Source organism: Erpetoichthys calabaricus, chromosome 7 (genome assembly GCF_900747795.2).
Source record: "Erpetoichthys calabaricus chromosome 7, fErpCal1.3, whole genome shotgun sequence".
NCBI lineage: Eukaryota > Metazoa > Chordata > Cladistia > Polypteriformes > Polypteridae > Erpetoichthys > Erpetoichthys calabaricus.
This window is the reverse complement of record NC_041400.2, coordinates 184097972-184125195: the sequence shown is the minus strand read 5'-3', so window position 1 is coordinate 184125195 and position 27224 is coordinate 184097972. Positions and strand designations below refer to the sequence as shown.

The 27224-nt window shown below is 40.5% G+C and overlaps 1 protein-coding gene across 1 annotated transcript in view; it reads left to right on the top strand.

The window, feature by feature from the left end:
• Positions 1-9007: 9007 nt before the first annotated feature.
• LOC114654947 (DENN/MADD domain containing 4C) overlaps positions 9008-27224 on the top strand; it is a 227759-nt gene continuing 209542 nt past the window's right edge. The window contains 1 exon segment of the mRNA XM_028805821.2: positions 9008-9236. The gene's annotated coding sequence lies outside the window, so the exon portion shown is untranslated.

The window sequence follows — 27224 nt, the reverse complement described above, 5'->3', positions numbered from 1 at the left end:
AAATGTGAGGTTTGAATACACAATGGGCAGTTGGAAAATCGAGAGTACACCTTATGAGAAGGATTTAAGAGTCATAGTGGGCACATTACTATCACCTGCCAGACAATGTTCAGAAGCCATTAAGAAGACTAACAGAATGTCAGGTTATATAGTCCTTGATGTGTAGAGTACAAGTCACAGGAGGTTCTGCTCAAGCTTTATAACACACTGGTGAGGCCTCATCTGGAGTACTATTTGCAGTTTGGGTCTCCAGGCTACAAAAAGGACATAGCAGCACTAGAAAAGGTCCATAGAAGAGCAACTAGGGTGATTCAGGGGATGAGTTATGAGGAAAGATTAAAAGAGCTGAGCCTTTACAGTTTAAGCAAAAGAAGATTAAGAGGAGACCTGACTGAAGTGTTTAAAATCAAGCAGGAAATAAGCCCAGTGGATCAAGATGGTGAGTTTAAAATGAGTTCATCAAGAACATAGGGACACAGTTGGGAACTTGTTAAGGGTTAATTTCACACAAACATTAGGAGGTTTCTCTTTACTCACAGAACCACAGACACATGGAATAAGTGACCAAGTAGTATGGTAGGCAGTAGGATTGTAGAGCTTTGTGGGGCTGAATGGCCTGTTCTCATACAGATTGTTCTAATGTTCTATACCTGTCTAGCACTATTTACCTCCACAGCAGCTTGAAATTTGAGACATGGATTCAACAAGGGACTCAGAACATTCTTAAAGAATTGTGGTGTATGTCAGGTCAACAGGATCACTCAGTTCAGGTAGACTAGATGTAAATGAATGCCCTGCTGCCCGTGGAAAGAAGGCCGTGATGTTAGATGGCTGTGCATGCAAAATAAGGATTACAAAATCGATAGGTAAGTTGCATGCTTACATGCTTCTATGTATACATGTAATTTGTATGCTTACATAGCTCCTTATTGAATTAAGTAAAATATTTAAGCATAAAATCCTTCATTGTACACAGTGTTTTCAGTAAACACTAGTGTCTTCATTGGGAATTGGTTTTCCTTGCTTTTCATGATCAAGAACTTTAAACCTGTTAACCAAGTAAGAAATGCTTGGCCATGTGTAGAAGCGGGTGATGATAAATAAATACCATAAATATTGTCATTCATGTGCTGTCATCCCAGCTGGGATGGACTATATGTCATTATCTGGCCAGGAGGCCATTATAATGGACACTCCAAGTGGATGGAGGAGCATCCTAAACATGATGGTATGCTGTCCCTTACCCTAGTTTGGAATCATGGATAATGGATGAGCAGAGGGAGTCTGCCAACCTTGACTAAATGTTCCACTGTTGCACTAGATGGCAGTGCCCTTCTAATATGGCTCCAGTTTGGATTGCATGGGGGTCATAGTTCAGGAAGACAGTCCTGCTGGGATCCCTGGGTGCTGTCAGAGGGCTCCCCTGCTTTATGGAGGTTCTGCCTAATCTGGAACTGTTTCCTAGATGCAAATGTTGTGACATCAGAAGTACTCCTGGGCACAGTTTAAAAAGAACCCACTGCCTCACTCAAACAAGTCAGGACAGGAGGACAACACATGAAAAGGAACAAGAAAATTGGAGGAGAATTCTTCATATTTAGTGCTGGTTTAAAGGAAGAAGGATGTAAGAGGGTATTTTGTTTACTAAAGGTAGTCATCTGAGCCCATGACTGTTGTTTGTGTAGTTGTGTCTTGATTATTTTAGGGTTCTGCTGCACCCCCAAGTGGTCACAATATGGTAAAGTTTGTCAAGCAAGGGAGATGGAGGAAATGGCACACATGCTTGCATGCCAAAATGTACGAGGGATAATCAAAAAAATTACAGGCAACTAAGCCTCTAATACCCGTGACTGTGAGCAGATGAATATAACAGTTCAATCACGTCTCCACATTGTCTCACTGCAGGTCGTTGCACTTCTTGTATTGTTTGACTAACTTCTCCATTCCTTGGGAGAAGAAACTTCCCACCTGCTCCCAAATTCAGGTCCGCACCACTTCCTAAACTCATACAATTTATTTTTGTATAGCCCAAAATCACACAATAAGTGCCACAATGGGCTTTAGCAGGCCCTGCCTTTTGACAGCCCCCCAGCCTTGACTCTCTAAGACGACAAGGAAAAACTCCCAAAAAATCCTTGTAGGGAAGAGACCTTGAGAAAGGCAGTTCAAAGAGAGACCCCTCATCATCAGGGTTATACCTGAGACCACTTAGAGCCTCTTTAAATGGAGCAAAAATGTGATGGTCGCATGGTGCTAGATCAGGGCAGCAAGAGGGATGTGGAAGACATTCAAACCACAGCTGTTGCATTGCCTGCACCATTGCAGCCGTCGCATGGGGACGAGCATTGTCATGGAGTAGCAAGATTGCTTTTGCCGGCATTCCTCATGTTTTGCTGAGAATTGCAGGTTTCAGTTTCAGGTTGCACCTCCTCTGCCCAACCTAATCTCACTATGGTATGTTATTCAACAATGGTACAATCCTACAGCAGAGCGTCCATGTTCATTTGACCTTAGCATCAACTAGACTAACTGCAGAGAGCTACGCTGTGCGTGTTCAAACTACCCATAAGTCATTGCTAATGTGTTGTATTGAATCAACTTCTACTCATTGAGGTCAGCTCATAATTTTCAAATTGCCTTTTGATTCACTCTCCTAGTATGAAAATGAATTAATCCTTTCTTCCTTTTGCAGTCCATCATATCCGATGATGATGTCCACTTCCCTCCCTCAGTGGTGTGTCCCCTGATGGCTAAAAAGTCCAAACCTGGAACCACAGATTTTATTACAGATGGGGCGTGTATGGGTTGTAGTGATGATGGCAGCCTCCATGGGTGTGTTCCTCCCCAATCTCAAATTCTGCCTCTTGGCTGTCTTGTTCTCCTCTAGTGTACGTAATCCAACCATAGTGAGCTGCCACCAGATATTATGGTTAGTATCAGCTTCCTCCAGGTTATCAGGTCAATTTCAACATTTTTTCAAGAAAACCTTTTATCTGGTCATTAAACCATTTCTTCTGCTCACCTGCTGAGTGTTGGCCATGATGTAATTGACCGTACAGCGCTCGGTAGGGCAGTTGGTATTCGGGCATCTGTAATACATGGACAAGCCAGCATAATCTATCTTGAATGACTGTGGTCTCAAAACTCATGCAGTTGCCTTTTAAAACTTTGTTAGTCTGAGGTACCCAATCATCCCGGGTGAGACCCAAGATGGGCTGTAGCCACAATATATGGAACTACTTGAGTAACTTGATATGGTGGCTATAGGCTGCAGAGGAGGGTGGATGCTACACATTGGTGGTGGCTGTAGTTGTTTGCCTCTATGTAAAGCACTTTGGAGTAGGTTATAAAAGCACTATATAAATTTAATTAATTATTTTTATTACTGAGAGTATAGAAGCCCAGTATAATCTTCTCCTACTGCAGTCCATCCACTTCAAGGTCCAACATGTTGTGTGTTCAGAGATGCCCTGCTGCACACCACTGTTATGAAGAGGAGATATTTGAGTAGTTGTACTCTTTCTGTTGGCTTGAACAAATCTGGTCATTCTGCTTTTGCCTTTTTTGAAGCCTTTTTTGTATATTACTCCATTTTCTGGGAACTCTTTAGTGTCTGTAGATCTCAGAATAGCAATTGGATTGAAGTTGGGCAAGTTTGCGGAACAGTGACCATTATATATAGTCTTGTTAGATGTTCCATTTCAAAATCATAGGCATTAATATGAAGTTGGTCCCCCATAACATTTTCCACTTTTCTGGGAAGGATTCCCACAACATTTTTGTGTGTATCTGTGGGGAATGTATGTCTGCTCAGACAAAACAGCATGTGTCAGGTTGGGTACTGATATCGGCTCGCAATCAACATTCTAACTCATCCCAAAGACATTCAGTAGGGTTGAGGTCTGGGCTCTGTTCAGGCCACTTGAGTTCCTCCATGTCTTTATGAACCTGGGCATGTGCCACAGGAGTACAGTCATGCTGGATCAGAAAAGGACCTTAACCAAAATGTTTCCACACAGTTGAAAATGCAAAATTGTCTAAAATGTATGCTGTAGCATTAACAACAGAACGAAAAGCTCAAACCCCAACCCTGAACAACAGGCCAAGACCATAATTCCTTCTCCACCAAACCTTTCAGTTGGCACTATGAAGTCTAGAAGGTGGCATTATCTGTGCATCTGCCATGTAAACCCATTTCATGAAGCTCCCAACGCAGAGTTCTTGTGCTGATGTTGCTTTCAGACACATTTTGGAACACTGTTGTGAGTGATGCAGCAGAAGATGGGAGATTTGTACACGCCTCAGAAATCAGCAGCCCCATTCTGCGAGTTTTCATGGTCTACCACTTCATGGAGTGGTTGTTGCTCCTTGCAATTTAAGCTTCACTTATAGTTGACCAGGGCAAATTTAGATTCCTCAGAAATTGCATGTATTGATTTGTGGCAAAGGTGGCACTCTATGAGTGTGAATTTCCCATTGGGATTAATAAAGTATCTATCTATCTATCTATCTATGACCTGATGGGATTTTACCAATTGTATTGAAAGAAACGAAAGACGTCATCTATAAACCGTGATTAGAATATTTGAACGGTCAGTTCAGAAAGGAGAAATACCTGACCACTGGAAAGTTGCAAATGTGACTCCAGTCTTCAAGAAGGGAGACAAAATGGATCCTAGTAATTTCAGACCAGTAAGTCTTACTTCTGTGCCATGCAAATTATGGAAATTATAAGAAGAAATAAACTAGAAAATTACCTAAGCAAAATAATATTCTAAATAGCAGCCAGCATGGGTTAATGGGAGGAAGGTCCTGACAAACCAATCTTTTAGATTTTTGTGAAGAAGCAACTGGAATAGCTGACAAAGACAAAGCATAAAACAAAATTTACCTTGACTTTCAAAAAGCCTTTGATCCGGTCCCACACCAGAGATTATTTCTGAAAATAGAAGCATCAGAGGTAACTTACAAAATTTGATCTCTGGTTTGTTAACCAGCGGGAGATAAACACTACAGATAAGAAGAGAATGTGGTCATCAGTGGAGTCCCTCAGGGGTCTGTCCTTGGACCTTTACTTTTTCTGATTTATATTAATGACATTGATTCTGGTATACTGTAGTTAGTAAATTTGTGAAATTTGCAGACGACACTAAAATTGGCACGAAACTGAGGAAGCAGCAAAAAGAATTCATAATTGCCTGGACAAGCCTCAGTACTGGTTAAACACTTGGAACATGCAGTTTCATGTAGAAAAATGCAAAGTTCTACAAATGGGCAACAGGAACATCAATTATAAATACAAGATGGGAGACACTGTCCTACAGGAAGCAACATCTGAAAAGAATTTAGGGGTTTATGTTGACACATTTTCACAGACTAAGCAATGTACAGAAGCAAGTAAAATGGCAAATAAAATATCAGGTTATATCATAAAAACTGTTGAATAAACAGTAAATCAAGGAACGTTATGCTCAGACTGTATCATGCACTAGTAAGACGGCATCTTGAGTGTTGTGTGCAGTTCTGGTTATCAAAGTACAAGAAAGACATAACAGCACTTGAAGCTGTGTAGAGGTGAGAGGTGAACAACCAGGTGCATCCCAGGACTTAAGGACATGTCCTACTGTGACAGACTCCAAAAATTAAACCTGTTTAGTGTTGATCAGAGGAGACTGCATGGGGACCTAATTCAAGTATTTAAAATCCTCAAAATTATTGATAAATTACAACATTGTAGATCCAGCAACATTCTTTAAGGATGAATCGTGTACTCGAGGACATCAGTGGAAATTCATCTAAAACTGAAGCCAGGAAGCACATGGAGATGAAGAAGAAACCTTGACAAACTTTAAGAAGTATCTGGATGAGATATTGGGACAGCTTAGCTATTAGCCAAACAAACGGGCTTGATAGACTGAATGGTCTCCTCTCATATGTCAAATTTCTTATGTTCTTATATGATTGTGGCACACTTAAAGTCACTGAGCCATTCTACGACCAACATTTGTCAATGGAGATTCTGCATGGCTACGTACTTGATTTTATGTTTCTATTGACAATGATATATCTCAAGTCAATATTTAGAAAGGCTGCCCACATACCTTTGTCCATATAGTGTATTTGTGAGATGCTGAAACCACCATGACTGACACCAACAATCAAAATACAGTCAAATTAACATTGATAGATAGATTTGCTCCACAGAGAATTTTAGCACAATCACACATATTTTTACATTTTAATATTTGGTTCACTAAACATCTTCACCATATTTGCATACTATAGCGGGTTGTATAATGGATGGATGGATACAGCATATTGAACCAGACACTATGAGCCAGGTTATTTGACTTAAGGAGCAGGTAAATGTATTAAAGCGACTACTGGATGTATTTTATTTCTTTGTTCAACCGATTCACATTTTTCTCTGTTGTGTTTTTAATGTGATGTCCTGATCACTGTACAATAATCCTGCTGAAAAAAAAGAAAATTCACTCTTGGAACAATGAATAGTTTAATTGAACTGGTAGTTCTACATTAGACTAGGTTGTGTGTTTTTATGTCAGTGTGCCCTGTTTCATTCCTGCCTTATGCTAGCATTGCCAAGTACGGCTCTTTCTCCTCCCAACAATATGTAATGGATAAGTGAATTTAGAAAACAGATAGAGAAATAGTTTAGTTATAACTTCCTGTGCATTTCAAGGTATCTGAAATTCAATTCTAGATATCTTAAATGAGAAAAGACGTTCTGTTGAAAGAATAGGACATTTTACAGGAAGTGATTGAGACATATCAAAATATATTGGAGATATCTTCAAATACACTGGAAAATATTCTGAGATATCTGAAAGTGCATTTCCAATATCTTAAAATGTTTACGGGTGTGTTTTAAAGATATCTCAAAATGTATTTGAGTCATCTCAAAATACATAAGAATTTATTTAAAGATACCTTGAAGTGCATTTCAGATATCTCAAAATGTACAACGTATCATTTCAAAATATCTGAAATGCATTTAACGTATCTCAAACAATCTATTGGAGATATGTTAAAATGCATTTCAGATATTTTTAAAAAGATGTATTTTCAAATATCTGTCACTTTTTGAGATATCTTAAATGCTTTTCCAGGTATCGTAAAATGCATTTTGAGATATCTCTAAATGTTAACTTGGCTTACCATTTTCCTGTCAATTTTAAGATAACTGAAATGCATTTTAAGTCTGAAATGCATTTCAAGTTATCTTAAAATGCATTTTGAGATATCTCTGAAGGTTACTTTGGCTTGCCATATTCTGTTGAGATATCTGAAATGCATTTCCAGGGATTTTAAATCATTGAACATTTTAAGATATCTCTAAATGTTAATTTGGCGTATTTGCTTTAGATTGCCAGTGATCCACTATACTTGTTCTCTGCCCTCCATCAACTGCCTTGTCTGAGTTGCCCCCTTGCTGGATCTCTGCCCCCCACACAACTGTCTTGTACAACTTGCCCCCTTGCTTGTCTTAACGTATGGGCACTGACAAGGGGCCACAAGAGCATAGGGGCCCATGATGTTTCTAATGCCTATGTATGTTTCAATTTTGCTATCAAAGCAAGGGCACCAGAGTATTACTTTGCCCAGGGGGCTATGATACTGTTAAGACAGCCATGTGCTCAACTGCCTTGTCTGAATTTCCCCTTGCTTTATTTCCTTCCCTCCCACATTTGCTTTTCTCTCTGTCCCCCTCCACTGGCTTGTTCGAGATGTCCCTGTGCCTTTTCTCTGCCCCTCCCTCAACTGCTTTGTCTGAATTGCCCAAGTGCCTTTTTTCTGCCCCACCACACATGTGCTTTGTCCGAGATGCCCCTTCTCAACTGCCTTGTCCAACTTGCCCCCTTACTTTATCCCCTCCCTTTCAACTGCCTTGTCTGAGATGCCACCTTGCTTTATCTCTGCCCTTCCCATGTGGGCCTTGTCTGACATGCCCCCTTGATTTATCTCTGCCCCTTCTCAACTGCCTTGTCCAAATTGCCCCTTTACCTTATCCCATCCCCTTCAACTGCCTTGTCTGAGTTGCCCCCTTGCTTTATCTCTGCCCTTCCCACACGTGCCTTGTCTGTGTTGCCCCCTTGCTTTATCTCCGCCCTTCCCACACATGCCTTGTCCAAGATGACCCCTTGCTTTATCTCTGCCCCCAATCAACTTCCTTGTCCAACTTGCCACCTTGCTTTATCCCCGCCCTTCACCTGCCTTGTCCAAGTTGCCCCCTTGCTTTATCCTTCCCCTTGTGCCTTGTCCGAGATGCCCCCTTGCTTCATCTCTGCCCCCAAACAACTTCTTTGTCCAACTTGCCTCCTTGCTTTACCCACTTCACTTGCCTTGCCCAAGTTGCCCCCTTGCTTTATCCTTCCCCATGTGCCTTGTCCGAGATGCCCCCTTCCTTTATCTCTGATCCCTCTCAATTGTCTTGTCCAAGTTGATAACTTGCTTTATCTCCGTCCCCTTCAACTGCCTTGTCCGAGATGCCCCCTTCCTTTATCTCTGATCCCTCTCAATTGTCTTGTCCAAGTTGATAACTTGCTTTATCTCCGTCCCCTTCAACTGCCTTGTCCGAGATGCCCCCTTCCTTTATCTCTGATCCCTCTCAATTGTCTTGTCCAAGTTGATAACTTGCTTTATCTCCGTCCCCTTCAACTGCCTTGTCCGAGATGCCCCCTTCCTTTATCTCTGATCCCTCTCAATTGTCTTGTCCAAGTTGATAACTTGCTTTATCTCCGTCCCCTTCAACTGCCTTGTCCGAGATGCCCCCCTCAAATGCCTTGCTGCTCATGCCCTGCGCCTTGAACCCCTCCGCACTAGCTGCCCCGGTTCTTCCCCTGGCCTGCCTCGGTCCTGACTTACTCGCGATGCCGTTCCGCACCACGGCTCTTCGGCTGTTGTTCCTCCAGTTCCTCCTCCACACCTCCCGCCTCGCCTCTTCTCTGCGCGCGTCCCCGCCCCTCTGCTCCCCGGGGCGGGGTCTCATCGTCTCCCGCAGCCGCGCAGAGGAAAAAAAAAAAGTAACAAAACACAAACATGGCGGCCACTTGTACTGGCAGCAACAGATAGGGCTGCGGCGGTCAAGTGCACACAGAAAGTTTGTAGGTAGCTGCATGTCGCGGAGTCGATGTAAGCGGCGAGGCGGGCGCACTTCTGCGGAGCTCTCGGATGCCTTCATGCCAGCGCTCTTCCTGGATGCTTGAAGACAGCTGGTGAGTTTGCACTTTTTTTTTTTGCTTTTCTTGGGTTGTTCCGCGAGTAAACTTAAGGGAGCAGCGACGCCAGTGATGCCTAGAGCCGCACTCTGCGCCTCCTCCTCCTCCCCCCATCAGTGTCTTCTCTTTTTAACTGGTGTCCAACGGGACTGGACGGGGGCGAAGAGGGATGCCGCCTCAGCCGCCATGGCGTGTACTTTCGACTTACGCGGGATCGGAAACTGCCCCGTATGGACTTAACGGGTTACCGGTAGCTTAGTGCGAGAAAGAGGAGACGGAGAAGGAGAGGGAGGAGGCCACGACAACTTTTCATGTGTCGCGCGGTGACATGGACACTTGGTCAAGTCGTCTCACAGCCGCAAGCCTCGCGCTGCCGGACAGGTGTCACGCAGTGCCAGGTGAGCCAGAATGGCGCTGCTGCTCACGCGGTCGATCGGCTCGTCGTCGTTCTTCCTTTCACTCCACACCTGTGGGTGGCACGAGGTTACAGACGGGAAGATGATCCTCATCGCCGCCCGAGGGACAAGTTGCGCCGTCTCGCATTTACCTTTAGAAACGCGCAAGGTGCTGCAGAGGAGGCGTGCAATAGGCGCCTGTCACCTGGCTGAGCGACCTCCAACTTCGCCGCACCTCATTTGAATTTTCCAGTGGGAAATGTGACCACCACTCCTTAAGCTCTTCTTGTCTATTTCTCTTTATTTACCTAGTGCTTAGCGAGACGAGAACCGGTAGTGACACAAAGGAAGGCAGGGTTAAGGCTTGAGGCTGTGCACGTTTGTGTTGCAGTTTATTGGGTTCCAAATCGATTACCACCCCGCGATGCTTATAAAAGTTTGAACAAATGGTAGTTTGCAGTCCGTCCTCTTAGCCAACAGGCCACACTGGATCCTCGGCATGCTGAAGGGAAGCTGCAAAGCAACCATGGAGGCAGGAAATTTGAAGCCTGGGGTGGCACACTGCTTAGGTTGCCTTTTAAAGTGTTCAGGACTTGGGTTCACATCTTAAGACAGTCTCTGTGATCACCTGAATTTTTTGAGTAGTATTTTGTCCTCTTGAATTTTTAAAGAAAATGGAGATTAAAGGCATAACCCCCTTTTTTAATATTGTAATGCCTCTTTTCCAGGCGGGAGAAATAAACTGCATGAATGAGAGAATGCCGTAATCAAAAGTGGATTACTGCCCTTCTATTTTGACTGAACATTCAAAAGAACGCGAAAAAACAACTATTTACAATTCTTCCATTGTTTCAGGCCAAGAGGACATGCCTTTACTTTACACTTTAAATGTTTTCAGGGTGCACTCATCCTCCAACCACCTACTTTAAAGGCGGGACATTCCACCTTCAGATGTCACAGCCTATCAGTCCCACACAGCAGATTTAAAAAAAAAAAAAAAAAAAATCGGGAGTGGTCTCCCGTAAAGTTCTTCATATACTCAGACATGGGGATGGATGCTTGAGGAGTAAACCGCAAGACAATGATTATATTTTTATATTATGAACATTAAAGAACCATCAACAACAAATCAAATTAATAATACTAGCCAACCTGCGGCATATTATGTATTGATGGGTGAACACTTCCTGAACGACACAGTTGTCAGTACTTGTAGATTAAGGTGTAGTGGGTCTTCGTTGTTGACGCTTAATATAGCTTGCGTACTATGAGGTTCCGGAGTCACAGTTGAGAAACACTTTTTTAATGTCTTAAGCACCGGGGAAACAAGGAACATGTGAAACATCCGTAATGTAATAAGCCACCAAGAAACGTAACATTGCAACAATGCTATCTACGACCCGATCGCTGTAAACAGAAGTGAAAACAAAATCGAGCCCGGTGCATTCTTTAACTACCTTGTGGCGCAGTAGTAGTGCTGCTGCTTTGCAGTAAGGAGACTGTGGATGATTGTGGGTTTGGTTCCCGGTTCCTCCCAGTGTGGATAGCGCTTTGAATACTGAGAACACCGCCATATCAATATAACGAAGTATTATTATTTTTATGTGTCCAGCACTCTCTCTCTCTCACGCGCGCGTATGTATGTATGTATGTATGTATGTGTGTGTGTGTTTGTGTCGCTCGCTCTCTCTCGCTCGCTGCACGTGTTCCTGCAGGCATACGCCGCATAATTATTTATTGATGGCTGAACACTTCCGGAAAGACACAGTTGTCTAAAAGGAGGGAAAAAAATGAACATTTGCAAAATCCGTAACTCTGCTTTCAGTAAGTACAATGCACACGTGTTTAATTTGTCGGCCACTTTTTGCCAGCTGTCTTTTCTGGTTTGGGCTGCTTTTGCAGTGTTACCACTTGTGCATATTAAATTTTGAAATCCTTCGAGTAACTAATTAACTAACACCCACCCAGCTTGTGTAGAAGGTCAGCTGCTGAGAGAGCGTCTCAACTGTTGCAGGGCCTGCATCGGTGAAGTAGGTGAGACGCTAATGAAACAGAGGCACAGGGCTTATTGGTTTTTAAAGACTGCTTCATTCATTGTGTTTTGAGAAGGAAACATACAATTGTCCGTGACTGACAATTGGAGGACCGCCGTCGCACGCTCATTCAGCAATTCACACCTGTGACAAACATGCCTCTTCTTAAATGGTCCTGCCGCGTCCACGCTCGTTCTTAAAGCATACACACCGCCTTGTCATGTGCCCGCTCGCAAGAGCAACTCACGGAGACCCGCCCACCAACTCTAAGACCATGGTGTGTAAAACAGTTTGCGATGGTGGTGCGTGCGTCATAACCGAAAAGAATAATGAAAAGTCAACATGGCTCAGAGGTGCATGTGGAGTCTAGCAGAGACGAATGTGAATGACGCCCTGTGTTGTGAGGTGCTGCGTCCGAGGTGGTGGGCGTGGCTCGGCGAGTTGTCGTCATATCCAATGACGTCGTGTTTTGTGAGTTGCTGCGTCCGAGTTGGTGGGCGTGGCTCTGCGAGTTTTCGTCGTATCCAATGGTCTTAGAGTTGGTGGCCGTGGCTGTCTTGCGTGCTTTCCATGGGTGGCTACTTGCGTGCTTTCCATGGGTGGCTACTTGTCGGCAGCTTAGTGAATTATATATATAGATATTGAACAATTATTATAAACTTAAAGTTGAATAAATTGGACCCTGCAATTTCTTGAATAAAAGGTAAAGTGCCACTTCTGGGTTAACGGAAATAGCCCAAAAGTTGATAGAATTCTATGGTTTGTACCTAATACTTGTTTGCAAAATTTGGTTGACCTAAGTGAATGCGTATTCCTGTCTTGCACCCCAAAACGTGAGGCTGAGTCTCAGTACTTTAGCAAAACCAGCTTTATTCTGTTTGAAACAGCAACAGCATGGTTATTTATTATAGTGTGGTCTACCACTCTCCTATACACAGATGCAGCAATCAGGCAGATTTGTGGCCAAGTAATACTGTTCCCTGCATTTATAATGTTCCTTGCATCACCCATTGACGGCAACCACTTATAGCGCCACCGTGGTTGCCTTGGATTTGCTTTTGTGGTGAGCCGCTGCAGCACTGGGAGCCTGCGGTTGCACAGATGTGGCGATCTTTCTTTGGGACGCTCTTTGGTATGTCATCCCGAAGGGGAGTCCCAAAAGAGTTTAGAAACCTTAAAACACACACACATACACAGACATAATTCTAAAAATGTTATTTTTAGACTCGGGGAGGTCTAAAACATAGAGAGATTCATCATAATCTCGAAATTGAATTTTTGGACAATTACAATACTTTCCCTATACTTCATATACGAGAAAGCATAAAAAAAAGTAAGCAGCTTAGTGGCCTTTTTGGTGTCCCAAACGTTATATTCAATTTTTGCCCCCACCATCCCAGTGGCTTTTTATTGAGAGCTTCCATTTTGGCTCCTCTGTGCCCACACCATTTCACAATACTTTGAACACCCTGACTTGTGGTGATTTCTCAGATCATTACAATATGTTACACCATAGTGTCTATAGTGATGGCCAAGATTTTTAATCAGTTTTCTCATAGGATGTAATTCAATGGTGACCAATGCTGGAGAGCAAAAAACAATGTGAAAAACATCCATGAAAAAAAAACAAACTTTTGCATTACTTGTGTTTTCATTTACTTATTTGGCTGACACCTTTATCCAAAGCAATATGCAACTTTTATGGTACAATGGGTTACATTTCTTTCGGTTTTACAATTGGAGCACAGGCAGGTCAAGTGACTTGCTCATGGTCACATGGTGTCAGTTAGAGGGATTTGAACCCACAGTCTCTGGGTTTGAAGGCCAAAGCCATAACCCCAATACCAGATTGCTGCCACTTGTCTTGTTATTCACTCGTCAAGTCATCTGCTGACAATGTTAGAAAATGAATACATTTTTTTGCTAAAACGTTTTTAAAATAGATAACTCCATGAAACAAAAGCAGTCCACAAGCTGAAAGCCCATTCTTGTGGGATTGGGCTTTTGATTGGAAGACCTGCCTCTTCACTTCATTTATTGGTCAAGAGTCCTGTCTTCAGTTCAAAAGAGCAAGCCCATGTGAATGGACATTTTGTTTGTGGTCTATGTTAATTTCCTGGAGTTATTTATTTAGCAGTATTTTAGCAAAACATACATGCATTTTGCACTTCGTGTGTATATTAATGAATGACATGTTGTGTGAGATTTTTTATTGATGTTTTTGGTAATGTTTGCTATTGTCCAGCATTGGTCTCTCGTTATATCAGAAACGTTGTATCAGTTTTTCACAAAAACCTGAAATTGAAAATTTCTCAGTCATCATTACAAACTACATGGGGTGAAGAACATAAAATTTTCTTGGACTATCCTTTTATTAGGCAACATAATTGAAAGTGTTTTAAATTATCAGTTTGGATTAGTATAGTGAATTGTATAATGCAAAGGGAAACTGTTGGAACCTTAAGGGGAGATTTCACACATATGTTGGAAAATTTTTTTCTTCATGCACAGAAGCACCGACACATAAAATAAAATTCACACTAGTGTAGTGGAGAGTAGGACTTTAGGAACCTTCTGATCTTGACTTGTTATTTTAGAGCTTGTTGGTTTAAGTGGCCTGTTTTGTAATAATTCTTCTAGTGTTCTAATTTGAAAGATTAACTATTAACCCAAAATTTGGTCCATGTCTGGATAGTTATATAATGCTGTGTCCACACTAATATGTTTTCATTTAGAAACAGTGTTTTTAAACAAAAAGCAATCTCCGGTCACACTAGCATTTTCTTATCTTTTACTAAAGTACAGTGAACACTCGTTTATCACGGTTAATCCGTTCCAGACTCTACCGTGATAAATGAATTTTCGCGAAGTAGGATTCTCTATTTATAAATTGAATATTTTCGCAGTTAGAGTATAGAAAACCTGTTTACGACCTTCTAAATACGTTTTTTAACATTATTAGAGCCCTCTAGACATGAAATAACACCCTTTAGTCACCATTACACTCGTATTACCCAATATATTAGACAAAATAATCTAATAAGACATAGTAGACGTTACAAATATCATATTATTACTAGGCTCACCTGCCTTTTATCCTCAATTTGTGTGCGCTCCATGTGTACATCAGGCATGTAAGTGTAGGGAATGAGAACATCAAAGTGCCCATTCATAACATCTCCTGAAAACCTAAGTTTTTTTTTTTTATCACCTTGAGTGCCTGTCCAAAGTCGTACAATGTCAGCCCGAATCTGTACCGCTAAAGACGGAGTTTCATGCACTAAATAAACTATAGATGAGAATAAGCAAGCACCATCTCCTCTGATATTTACTACGTGGTGAGGCATTTGTACTCCATCAACATTAATTATTTCCAGAGACATAATTTTGTCTATTTTATCAGCGCATCGCGCACAAAAGCAAGGGAACGATGGGAGCACCAGAGCTCTGCTCACATCGCGTCGCTTCGTACCGCAAGTAGTAAGTCTGTGATAAGCGGAATACCGCTACGCTTTGCACTCACGGGACAGAAGGACAATCCCGACCGCTTTTATATAGTAGATTATTGTACTGTACATTTAATTACACACACACACAGTTCTTACACACAACCACTAACCTATGAAGGCACGACCTCAGTAGGAGAGTCTTCAGGTATTGCAGTATCTTCAGCAGGTGCGTCGTTGTCTTCTTCCGCTGAAGGAGTACTAGGAGTAGGCAGTGGGTGTCTGGGTGCGCGGCTGAAGAACATCTTGATAGACAGTTGCTGGCGCTGTCTTTTCATGTGCGTGAGGAGGCTTTTGTAGGGTATTGCCATCTTTGATCATATCCAAGAGTTTCACCTTCTCCTGGAGAGTAAGCATCTTCCTCCGGCGCTTAGTTTTATTGTTAGAAGGCTTAGAAAAAGCAGCACGTTTAGGAGCCATTGTGGTTCTTAGATAAAAGTTCTCAGAAAGCGCATGTGTAGTGACGTAAGCGTGTATGAGAAAAAAATCGCGATAGAGTGAAGCCGCGAAAGTCGAAGCGTGATATAGCGAGGGATCACTGTATCTCTGTCCATTTTTATACAGCCAAAAATGAATGACAAAGATTTTAGTCTATACTGGGCATGCATGAATCAGCGGAAAAATCCTTGGGGGTAGTAATACTGCCGGCCATGGGAATTATTACAGAACTGTAGTGATGGGTAAATTATTTGTATTTTGACCATATATACAGCATTCCAACTGTACAAAATGCAATTAAGAAAACACTACAAGCACCATGGAAAGCAACTCCTCTATGTCAGAATATGGTTTTCTTCCATGAAGGGTGACCAATCAGGTAATAAAGCATTGTAATGAGCAAGATCCTTTAAGGGAAGGGCCAGATAATATGAATGAGCCACAGTTCATTTACAGTTTGTGTTTTCTGAAATGTTCAGTTTCACTCCACACAGCAACACTCACCTGGATATTTCAGAAATATACAGCTGTGGTGAGCTTTTTTTAAAAGTCTAGTTTTTTTGAAGGTTGAAAACGGCGAGGTAGTGGGACTAATGTCTGTATTTTTAAATGAAAACATATTAGTGTGGTTGTAGCCTTAGTTTTGGAAAATGGAAAAATGTTTGAAGCCTAGATGGTACAGTGGTTGATGATGGTTCTGGGTTCCAATTTTGGCTGGTCAGTGTGTTTTTCTCTAATTATTTGCATGCGGGAATATTGGTTTCCTCCATCATCCCAAAGTTTGATGACTCTAAAGGTGTTTTGTGCTGAAACAGATGATGATTGCTTCTTTGTTTCCATCTCCAATTAGTACTGTTGTGTTTCACACCAGTTACTTTACATCAAAGCAGAGTTGATAGTAAACATCCCATGGGTATGTTGTGGACTACATTCATTGGTTAGAATTTTTCTCTTGAATAATTGTCATGAAGAGTCAACAAGAGCTGCAGTGCCCAAGCACATTTGCAATGATTATGTGGTTTGCTTATCAAGCTGCAAAATATCTTTTGATAAGTCTTGAAAATGTGTTACTTTCCATGCTGTAGTACTAGGGTGTTGTACCGTGTTAGCCATTATGAATGTAGAGAAAAGCCAAGCAAAATGACACCTTTTATTGGCTAACTAAAAAGATTACAATATGCAAGCTTTCGAGGCAACTCAGGCCTGAAGAAGGGGCCTGAGTTGCCTCGAAAGCTTGCATATTGTAATCTTTTTAGTTAGCCAATAAAAGGTGTCATTTTGCTTGGTTTTTCTCTATTTCCATGCTATGGAAAGGACAAGTTTCATCTATGGAACTCGTTAAAAAAAAATATATATATAGGAGTTTAATTTAGACAGCTGATATATTGAGGGAGATCCATTTCATTGTATGATGTTGGTAATTTACTCTCCAATAACCTGAACCTCACCTGTGTTTAGGTTATTTAAATTTTGATGTTACATAAATATTTGTTAATTACGTTCACTTGGGAATGTTTGATTTACTCTTACTACATTGTATCAAGGTTAATGTGCTTCCATTGTCCGCGTCGATCCAGAAGTGCATCCACATTGAGAAGGTGCCCCACCTGCATGCGTTACTTTTGCGGTGCACTAATGGGGGGATTTGATTGTTGGTCACAGAGGGTATTTGTTTCTCACCAATTCTGTATGTGGTTAGATCTACCCAATCATAAGTGAATCTTTTAAAAAGTGAACCTTTTTTTTTCTTTTTTAATATTGTGGTCAGCTTTTGTCCAGTCTGATTGAAAGGGAGAAAAAGAGGCCCTGAGGCTGAATCAGTTGCTAGGATTGATCTTAATGACTTGTACTCAAGTGAGTTGTTTTGTTTTGTATGTGGGCGTGGCCTAATTTTTATGTATCAATTGCCTAATTACCCGTGGAAATGTTTTGCATAATACAGTACACAGTATTTCCTGTCATTAGATCGGTTCCATGTTGGATCACATTCATACCTCATGCAAAATGCTCCTGGGTTCTCTTGTTACTGAAACAAGACCACTGTTTACAAAGGGTCTTGGTGTGGTTGTTTTGATCTACACCAGGATGTGATCAGCATGTGCACATCCACCTAAACGAAACATACTACAGGAGAAAAAAAAAGCTCTAAAGCAAAGGAAGTAGGTGTGCCATTAGTTGGTCAACAATTGTACTGCTGCTAATTTCCAATGTATTTTTCACTCATATGTGACACAGATCCAGTCTTTTTAGAGAAGTGTGAATTGAAAAGAACCACAGTTCCGATTTGGAACTGTGTCAGGTTAGGTTGTGTTTTGATGCGACTTTCATCATATATTTGTGTTAAAAGTATTGACAATATTGGCTCAGTGTGCCAGTAAAAACAAAGCAACGTGGTCAACTAAACATTTGGGACAAATCTCTGCAGTCAATACAGCTTTATTGCTAGACAATTTCTGATGAATTGACATAAGTAATTGGATGCCCCCTGTAATATTCTGAAATTGTCTAGCTACTCTTTCTGCATTAAAACCGTCCCAATCTCTCCATTTCTTTAGCAAAGTATTGGAGAGAGCAGGTTCATAAAATGTCTATTTGGAGATTTAATGTGTGTTTTTTGCAGTGAAAAAAATGTGACAAGACACTTCAGCCTTAGTTCAGCTATTTGACCAACTCAAAAAACAGCCTGTATTTCTCTTTTTGTTTGTTTTGGGTTTTATTTCCTAACTTGACAGAAACACCAAACATTTTTTGAAGAGAAGATTGCAAGTGTGGATCATGACCAACCCAAATGCTGAATGAATCAACAGGGACTTCTGGTGGCTTTTGCCAATAAAAAATCTTTTTTTTTTCGTGTTGTTTTTGTAGGTGAGCCAAACCTTTCAATGGAAACGTAACCTGAGAATTGCTTGCTTTTCATTTTATGTACCTTTGATGGCTGTAAAGACAGTGTTACACTGCACAGCTGCTCCCATCCTGTTCTGAGGTTTTATTTTGCTACAGTAAGAGTTCTATTCAAATCTTGACCAATTTAGAATAAGAAGAGTTTAATATTTGATGCTTGCACAGGTCAAATTGCTCAGGGCCTTTTATCATCCATTTTAGGGACTTGTATTCAGTGCAGCTGACATACAAGACTGTGTAGAAGTCATTGAGGATATAGATGGGCACCTTGACTTTCTTCAACCTTTTCAAATAGAGAATACACATTTTATCTTCTCAGCAAAATTTATGGTGTTGAAGAAGCACAAAAGATTATCGGTGTTCTAGATACCTAAGAACTTAAACCTATGAAGCTACTTACTACTTCCTCAGTTACTTCATTAACGTCAACCACCGGCTATATTAGAGAAGTCTGAATTGCAAAAAACACGTGGAATCAGAAATATTCATATTCATATGTGGTACTGAATCTGATGCTAGTGTGTCTGACTTGAATGTGACCTGCATTTGAATTGGAATTATGCGAAAGATTACACTCCAAAACTAATTTTATATAACTTATTATGTGATCTTTGTTAAAAAAACTCCTTCCTCTTCATCTTTTCCAACTTCTATGTGAGGTTGCTATTTTATAGGTTTTGGCGTGATTTTTTTTTTTTTATGGACGGATACCTATCCTGACGCCATCACTAACCATTTATTCAGGTTTGGAACTTGCTGCAAAAATTGAGACTGGGTTGAACTTTGTCAAATTGTGTATTGGAAATTGTCCAGACACCACATGCCAGTGGAAAGAAAGCAAGGTGGCTAAATTAAGAAGCAATTAGGGTGACTGTCACCTGCCAATATTGTCCAGTTGCTGCTTGTTTTCTGATGGAAATGACATACTTCAAGCACATATCTTTTCTGAGAGAGTCTTCTGGACAGAAGTTGACATAAGTAATCAAGCATCTCAATAACATTCTCAAATATTTAAACCACTGTTTACATCAAGACTTTCCACATCTTTCTCACATCACACTTCTTGTGTGGTGGTTTCTCCACATGCTGATCATTGAATGCAGCATCACACTGACTTTAGATACATCGGACACAAAGCTATTCCCCTGTCTCCTTAATATAGGTCGACGCGCTTAATGACACACTGGTCGGAACCATATTCCGTCATTAAGCGAGACACGACTGTACTGCTTAAAATTATAACTAAAAAAAGTCATACATTGTTGTATCATTGCTAAAAGAATTAGTGAGTCCAGATACAATTTAGAATATTGTCATTTACACAAACTCTTTAAAACTGTGTTTGTAACATTACTCTTTCAGATCCATTTTTTTGCACTGGTAACTTTGTCATATTTGCTGCACTGTAGCCTTGTCCTTGTGCATTAGACGATGAATGCAGAGCATATGTTTAGTTTTGAAATTGTGTGGTGCTAATTTTGGTATTTCCGACTTCTTCATTCAAATGTGTGACACTGCAAATTAAAATGAATGCAACTCACAGTTGATTCGTCAATTCATCATGCTCTCAAAGCATGTACGAGTCTGGTAATTTCATTTATAAAACAACTTATTGCCACTTTATTCCTATCATTAAATTAAGAGTTTTTTCCCTTGGCAGTTCTTTTTATTTAATTAAACCATGCAGCAATTAAAAAAAAAACACAGACTTGATTTCCATGCTAAAATTCAAGCCCTATGCAGTACTCTGTATTTTCTACGGGCTCCCAATATTTACAAAGACATGCCTGACCTGCGCATGAAGGAACAAAATTATGACAGAATTTGAGCTCTTAGATGTTGAAAATATAATTTAAAAAAAATGAGGTACAGATAGTGAAAGTGCAACCTTCTTTCTCTGGAGGATCTAAGAGGTGTTTGTACTATGTACACCACTTTTATATTCTTTTCAATCAGTTATAGGTCAAAGGAATAATACTTGAACAAGAATAATATCAGACACCCTTTGACAACAAAATACAATAAAAGACAAGTACTTTAATTACAAAGTACCTATCCATCTTGTAAGAATAGATGTGCCCATGAAAAAACTGAAGTAGGCCACATTGTGTGATTTAAGTACAGCTTGAGCCTATTGATGGGAGATATAAAAGAAGCACGCAGCCCTTAGCAGCTTTTGAAGAGTCCATTCATTTTATTATTTCTTTGATGTCTTGTCAGTTGTCACTTTAAAGTTTTTGTCTTTTAAAATAACTACACACCTAGAATGTACATACTATTAATTCCAAGTCACATTTACACTTACAGAGATGAAAAATGTCCTTCATCAAATGCATTTGTGCACCATCTGGCATCACTGGAATTAGGTCATTTGGTGACCCCTTTTGGGGTCATGACCCTTAGGACAAGAACCTATCCCTTAGCTACTTAGCTACACTGTTTGTTGTGCAAAGAGCGATAAATTAGTACATGGTTTCAGTTCCACTGTTGTCCACTATGCTATTATTCTTGCTGTCGTTTGTGCCTCAAACCAGTGGTGGATTATTAACAAAGTAGAAATATTGAAGATATTTCTGTTAGTGCATCTTCAGTCCTTTGTGGTATCTTTCACTGAATTGGAGACTAACCTTTGTACCATTTCTTTATTATATTGGTTTCTCATATTTCAAAAGGATTTGGCTCTGACTGTGTTTCTTTTCTAAAACCACATCTTTGGGTTCCTATATTGAAAGGTGAAGTTTTTCTTTTCTTCAATTTCTTTAGAGAGTGCCATAGATATGGTCCAAAATATTTTGATATTTGGAGCTACTTCTCCCTCCACCATTCCTACCAAAGCCTCTGTCCCTACAGCCCCAGTCATTACCATATCTGTCTGCTGTTTTCTTTAGGTGGTGAGCTGTGTTGGAACTTTTTTGTTTGTCTTGAATTAAGGCTAGAAGGTTCAGTTTTGATCTCTTCAGACTGAGATATTTGCCCACATGGTTTTGGGAATCTGAATGTAAATTCTTACCTAATGTATACATGCCATTAGTATTCTTTGTGAGAATGTTTTCATTCATGCCACTCAGCACTGAAGGTTGCTTCTTTGCATAGTGCAGTGCAAACAAAAAATCAGTTGGATCTTCTTATGGTACAGTCAGGAGTGGGAAAGAAAGGATAATAAAACCCTTACATGTACTAATGAGTGCTGTAGTAACCATCATCAATCGGAGGAGATAATATGGTGCCCTCAGAAAATTTAAGATATTGACCTGCCCCTCCAAAGAGGAATGCTTATCAAAATCATTTATAGAGGCAAAATACAACCTAAACGATCTTCAAGAATTTATTACAGTAACCGGTCATTCCCTAAATGTTAACATATTTTCAATTAGTCTGAGCCCTTTAAGTCAGAATAACCTAAGTTGATGTCCAGTAAAAGCAAAGTTCGTTTGTATTTAACTTGCAATGTGATTGGTTATATCTGAGCAATGAGCATAATTACAGTCCACATTAAAAAGAATGTACAAACATATGCAGCCATCATCTTAATAATTAATTTATAATTATTCCTAAATTATTCAGATATTAATTTCTTCTAAAATGTTGTTCATTACATGTTCAATAAAGGTGAAAAATAGATTTAAATTTATTAATGACTTTGCATTAAAAAGAATGGATGGACTAATAATATCCACACTTTCATGTATAAAATTAAATTTTATTGATTCATTCATTATATGTGTTGTTTTTGGTCAGAGAACATTTAAACTGGCTTTCTAAAAACTTGGCAGTCTTAGAGAAATGAAGATCTTACCATGGGTGCAACAGCCGTTCCCTTTTAATTCACTAATCACCAGGAATCTTTGAGGTTGCTTGAATCTTTCTATTTTGCAGAATTACAGGTTACATGAGCAGTATGTTATCTTAGAGGTGGTGGTTTGTGAAGCCAAGGCTGACTTTCTCATGGCCACACATGGGTGGGATTGGAGCCAGCAACCTTGTGGTGTCATGTTTATCTCCTTATCTATAAGGCCACAATGCCTGCAATGTCTTTGAAGTGCTGAATGAAGTACTGACAAGTGCAGTGAGCGCATGTATATGAAGGGTATTCTAGTCTGAATTTAAAGCTCAAACATAAAGTGGTGCAAGTGGGTGGCATTGCATCTCACAAAGAGCTCTAACATGCAGTAATTTAGATAGCAACACAAAATTAAAGGTATACTAAAAAATACTGCATTCATAAGAATTACTTATGAAGGCTTTGGAATCGCTTCTGTATTTTTTTTTTTGGTGGTCTGGTACCTCCTGGCTCCCTGCTATGAGAAAACCCCCAAATTAATATACTGTTTGACTCCTCTTGATGTCTACTTTTTGGCCTTTGTACACCTGACAAGCTCTCATTTTTAGGCAATGTTTGGAGCATAATTTGTGCAGGAAATTTTAACCTTATAATAAAGAGTAAACCAATAGGTGTCTTCAATAAAAATGATTAAAAGTACTTGAAATGGTGCAAATCAACTGACCACAGGGTGTTTCACCCCATAATGGGATATTAAGAGTCAAATTTCCAATAATGAGGATCGGTAATATACACTTGTGGAGTAGTGTTTTATGCTATTTTACATGGCTGATCACAAATAGATAGATATGATAATTTGATGTTTTATTCTTTACTGGTGGTCCTAGCCTTCTAAGAACCACTCCCAAAAGGGGAGAAATGACAAATTTCATACATAAACATGTGATATATTATTTTAGACTGTTTGAAGGTCATTCATTACTAATATGATGTTATATTTGATCCTTTACTAGGGATCTAGCCCTCTATGCACCAGTATGAGAGGATGAAAAATAACAAATGTCTGTTACACTTGAGAATATTTGGACATATAAATGGAAATACATATTTTAATAGTTCAAATATCTGATATAACTATTCTTGTTTATTATGTACTTACACCTCATGAAGTAAATTATTACATTTTTTATAAACACCCCAAATTAGGGCAGCATATGCTAATTCAAACTTTTTTAAAAATGTAAATATTAAATTAGACAATTGAAAGGTATAATAATAAATTAAGGTAAAAATTGCATTATAGAAGATACAGAGGTTAAACTAATATTAAAAGTCTGTTAATATTAATATTTTGTTAAATAGCACGGCAGAGTTGGCATCAGTACAATAAGTACAAGAGTCCGCTATTGAAGAGTAAATTATTGGAGTAACGCTCTCAGTCAATTCATTTAATACCGTGACCTTCATAATAAGTACTGTCTCATTTAGCTTTACAAAAAATGTAATGCCTTCAAAAGGAATTAAAATGTGTGGAATATTAAAGACTAAAACCCAGCAAATATGGTGCTACATGTTTTTGTACTATTGTGGATAATGTTTTCATTTTGGAAAAGGTCGTGCATTGGTTAACAATATATGTCAATTAAAAATACTGTTATATAGAGGTGAATAACTGGCAAAATTAAAGATGCACCAAAACAAGAACTGTATGATAACAAAATCAGAGTCAAATATAGAGATGTCAAAACAATTGTCATAAAGACCTAAAACATTTATATAAAAATCATGGTCAAAATTAAGAGCAAAAAGGCTAAAAAAAAAAGTTTTATTGTAAAGTGTTGTGTTGTCTGCAATCTCAGGTATGGAAGTTTGTCACCGCCACCCTTATTATACCTATCGTGTCAATGACACCAGAAATCTCAATCTCAATGACCACACTCCTGGCTGTGCCATAACAACAGGACTCGAAAAATGCCATCTTATGTCAATAGACATAAGACTGACATGTTTCCCTTCTGTTTTTGAGGTCCAAAACACCCACATTCCTTATTCCTCATCATGGCATTTTATAAATTGTTCTTCCAAATGATCATTCATTTGGTTGTGAGCTCACATCAAATTGTGGAAAAGAAGGTTACGACTTGTGGCACGCGGCTGGGGGTGGTGCCCAGCCGGGACGCCCAGGAGGACAGGAGGAGGGCTCATTCCTCCTCCGGACCACAAGGGGGTGGCCACCCTGGTTCCTTTGAGGGCCACGGGTGCAGGGCTTGGAAGCCCAACCCTGTAGGAGCCCGTGGTCTCCGCCAGGGGGCGCCCCCATGCCTGAAGGACCCAGAACCCCAATACTTCCACCACACCAGGAAGTGCTGGGCGAATGAAGACAGGGAACTCCCGGAGGGCTTCCAGGAGTATAGCCAGCACTTCCGCCACACAGGGGCGTGTCTTAGGAGTGTCGGGAATCACCTGGAGCCCATCCGGGTAATTATAAAAGGGGCCGCCTCCCTGCAAAGGAGGACTGGAGTCGGGTGAGGAGTGGACAAGGTTTCAAGGCAGGAGAGAGGAGGCGGCCTGAAGAGCAGGCAGAGAGAGAAAGAGGCCTGGACTTTGGGGGAGTTTGGTGCGAGAAGCACTGGGTTGTGCACTTTATTGGACTTTAAATAATGTTAAATAAACCTGTGGTGGACTTTAATACGGTGTCCGTCTGTCTGTGTCTGGGCAGCTTATCACAGACTGAAAATTGCTGGAAAAGTTGTCTAATCCTATGTGTTCCTAAAGCATTTAAGAATCATACAAGTTGAAAGTGTCCGTCGTTTTTATGGCTAATTACAGCTTTACCTGCATACAAGTGCAAGTTGATACTACTTTATGGTTTTAATGTACATCTTCTAATGGAAACATTTTAACGAGAAAAGAAAAATGTAGACAGAAATGAAGTACTGTCGTAAGACGTTTTTCAAAATTATTTGATGAAATATCAATAAACCAATTGCCTAATAGTATAACTGTATTTCTCCAGTTTTATCAGAAAGATTGTATGTTCAGTTAAATAAAGGCTATGCTTAAAAGCATAATAATGGTAATATAAAGCTCTCAAACTCTTGTCAAATTTATTCTCTACATTACTAGCTCCTATCGGGTGTGGGACAAATTGGTTAGTATTTTGTGTGGGTCAAATTTAATTTGACGCTTTCTGTAGTGTGTATTTAGGGTTTCACTGAAAAAGTACCAACAAACCCAATTTTTAAAACTGAATGTTAACCACCAGCTCAGTAGTTTCGGTACTCGTACTTCGATATGGCTTGTTTTTGTACCGGTTCCACACTAATTGTGACTGTCATAAAGTGAAGAGTATTGCAGTATAATTGCAGCACTGCACATGTTAAACCATTAGACCTACTCAGGACAGGAGCAGATCTGATAATAAGGTAAAAGCAACTTTTATATAAGACGGGTGCATAGCAAACATACCTATGACACATTTTCAGTGGCTGTCCGCACAAGGAAAACAAAAGATGCCATGCAAACGAGTAAGTTGATGGTTAATGCCCTGAGCAGAAGGGCTAATTTTAAAGATGAAATCATCAGTTCAAGAGAGCAAGCGTATGAGGTTTTTAACCTCCCGGGGGGAGGGGGGGGGGGGGTATGGGAGGTTTGAATGCAGTTTGTTGTGTTTTTGCGAAACCTGGCTAAATAACACCATCCCAGATGCCAACGTGGAGCTACCCGGGTTTAGCACAGTTAGAGCGGACAGAGATGCAAGTACCTGTGGTAAGCACAAAGGAGGAGGACTCGCTCTCTATGTTAATACACGGTGGTGTCACTCTGGACATGTTAACGTCAAAATCTCCACTTGCTGCAGGGATATCGAACTGTTGGCCGTAAGTTTACGTCCCTACTATTTGCCCAGAGAGTTTGGACATGTCATTGTTGTTATTGTATACATTCCTCCTCGGGCAGACGAGGAGTCAGCGAGTGACATCATCCATTCCGCTGTTGCTAAGTTACAAACGCAGCACCCTGAGGCGCTTGTGCTAATCGCTGGAGACTTTAACCATGTGACGCTGGACAAAACATTACCTGCATTCTCCCAGTATGTGCACTGTAACACCCGGGGAAATAAGACTATTGATTTACTTTATGCAAACGTTAAAGATGCATACAGCGCCACCCTGCTGCCAGCGCTTGGGAAAGCAGATCATAACCTGGTTCTGCTTCAGCCTCACTATAAACCAAAAGTTAGAGTCCTACCTGTAACCACACGATCATTCAGGAAGTGGACTCCGGAGGCTGAGAATACTCTGAAAGAATGTTTTGGAACTACAGACTGGGATATCCTGCAGGGATCTCATAGTGAGAACATTGAGGAAGTTGTTGACTGCACTACTGACTACATCAACTTCTGTATGGACATTGTAGTTCCAGTAAGAACAGTACGCTGCTATGCTAACAACAAGCCATGGATTACAAGTGACATCAAGGGCCTTTTGAATCAGAAGAAAAGGGCTTTTAAAGACGGTGATCAGCATGAGCTCAAGCGCGTGCAGAAGGAACTCCGAGTCCAACTCAGGGCGGCGAAGGAGCAGTACAGGAGAAAGCTGGAGCAGAAGTTGCAGAATAACAGCATGAAGGAAGTGTGGGATGGGATGAAGATCATCACTGGCTGCAGCTCGAAGCGGGGTGCCACCATTGAGAGAGACGTGAAGAGAGCAAACCAAATGAACATCTTTTTTAACAGGTTTGACCACCCTAACCCACTCTCACTCTCACCTCGGAGTACTGCACCCTCCACACATCCTTCTGCTGATACCAGCATAGGAAAGACATCCCCACCCATAATTACAACAGCGCAAGTGAGCAGAGAGCTGAGGAGACTTCGTGCCAGCAAAGCAGCGGGTCCAGATGGAGTATCGCCACGACTGCTGAAGGTCTGT